Source organism: Oenanthe melanoleuca, chromosome 12, assembly GCF_029582105.1.
Source record: "Oenanthe melanoleuca isolate GR-GAL-2019-014 chromosome 12, OMel1.0, whole genome shotgun sequence".
NCBI classification, from domain to species: domain Eukaryota; kingdom Metazoa; phylum Chordata; class Aves; order Passeriformes; family Muscicapidae; genus Oenanthe; species Oenanthe melanoleuca.
The window spans coordinates 9,604,060-9,606,249 of NC_079346.1; positions in this window are offsets into that span (position 1 = coordinate 9,604,060).

A 2,190-nucleotide genomic window follows, 5' to 3' on the forward strand; every position below is an offset into this window, starting at 1 on the left:
TAGCCAACTGTCTATCATTTTTCTCACTACGTAAGCTCTTATTTTTACTATTATACCTGACTAAACTCTACAAGTTGTAGGTTTTTCCCCACCCTGATCTCACTTGAATGATGTCAGAAAGGGAGGTAGGGAGACAAATAAAGAAATGTGGTAAATTACAAAGCTGGAACCAGCACATCCAAGAAATAAATATAATAAGTAGATACAGTGCCAAGGCTGGATACAGCAGCTGAGGAAAAATGGGAAATGTAAAACTTTCTTGGCAAGGGCACATGGATTCATCCAGCTGAAAGAGGCACATTCTGGCCCACACCATTGTAAGCAATAATTGATGTCTCCCTTGAGAAAATACAGATGTTTGTAATTTTTTTGATTTTTTTTTTTGACTGCTCAAATGAAATAACCTTGTTGTCTTGAAAAATTCCTCTAGGACTTGGTATTGCAAATGTTACTTCTGTACAAATTGTAAACTGCTGATTCAAACCAAACACACAATTACATACGGGACAGTTTTGAAATGCATTCTAATAATAAAAATGTACTTGAAGATTGACTGATGTTAATGAATTAAAAATTCATTCAGACTAGATAAGATGCAATTAATAATAACAATAATAAAGAGACTGCAATCAGATCTTTTTCTTGTCTGCAAGTGTCCTCATCTTCGTCATCTATTTCAGAATTTTCTTTGCAGAAATGATACACATGAATGCTGCAAAAATATTTTAATTCTCTTATTTTAATTGAGCTGATACATCAGTAACTTGTCTTTTAATCAGATATTGCTGATTTACAGGAGTGCAAGTGGTTGAAGAATACAGTCATCACATTCTTAGAGAGGCTTACTGAATTTGGCACCAAGTCCTGGCAACTCTCATGATCTCTGCCAGAGAAATACTTTGAGTGAAAAGGCCCAATTCTCCTCTGCTTTATTTACATAAAGCAAATGGTAACTGTCGACTTCAGCCCTTCTGATTTTCACATCTTCTTGGGGAAATGGACAGCTGTGTGCTGGGAAAATACTTCAATATTCAGGTGAAAAAATTTGAGTGCTCAAACACATTTTATTACACAAGTTTTCAGTTTTCATATTTAATCTTTCTCTACATTAACCAGAAGCCTGATTTGATTGTTCTTCTCTTTTTTCCCTTCTGGCTTACAAGTGTGTAGTCAGCCTCCTGGCTGAAAGTCAGCCTTCAGCTTTTGTCTAGCTCTAGGAAAGATGATGAATTGGGAGAATTTAAAATACTTCTTCACAGAAGGGCCCAAGAGTCACCACTCCATCTGTCAAGCTCAGAACTGAACCCCAGGGCAGTTGCTGGTGACAAGTGTCAAATCTGCTGTCAATCTGCTGGCTTTGTTGAGCACTCACAACTCACAGTAGCAAAAATCCAGCCCAGGATTTCAAAAATGTCCATCATTAACCTAGAACCCTTAAAGAAGGGTTAACCTCTGAGTCCCTGGAGATGAAAGACATCTCCTACAGATCAGAGCATGACCAACAAGAATAACAACATATCCCTTCCTGTATGGGATCATCACCCAGCACTGAAAGCACACACTCTTCTACAAATAGATTCTAGTCCTTTCTTTGAAGAGGCCCTTAGCAGGGTAAGGTGTCAGGGAATTATCCAGGTAGCTTATAAGAGCTTTGTGTAATCTTCTTTAGGTATTCCATGTTCTCTTTTACTTGCAGAAAGCAGCTTCTGAACAACAAGGGGACAGGAGGATGCAGGTGGGCAGAGGTGGTTTTTCACAACACCTTTCATTATCTGCTTCAATCAGGTTTCAGTGTTCAATCTTTTTTACCTGAACACTACTCTGACAAGTCCTCAGTGACCACCTTGGTAAACAACTCTGGTTTTTAATTGATCACAGAGTTAAAACTTTTCACAGATTCTCACTTAAATTTACCTGTGTTAAATTCCACAATTTAAGTCTTTGCATACATCACCTGTGTCTCTCTCAGACATCAGCTTCTCCTGGCTTTAGTTTTTTTCCATTCTCAATCATTCACGTCTCAATTTTCCTCCTAAGCCTTGTAGGGTATTAAAATTGGCAATCTAGATGCACTGTAAAAATAAGAACACTCCTTCCTGCTAAGAGGACACATGGTTTATTGTTTTCTAAGCTCTGCTGTGTCAGCTCCTCCAACTAGCAATTATAAAATTGAAGCTGCCAAGGTTGGTA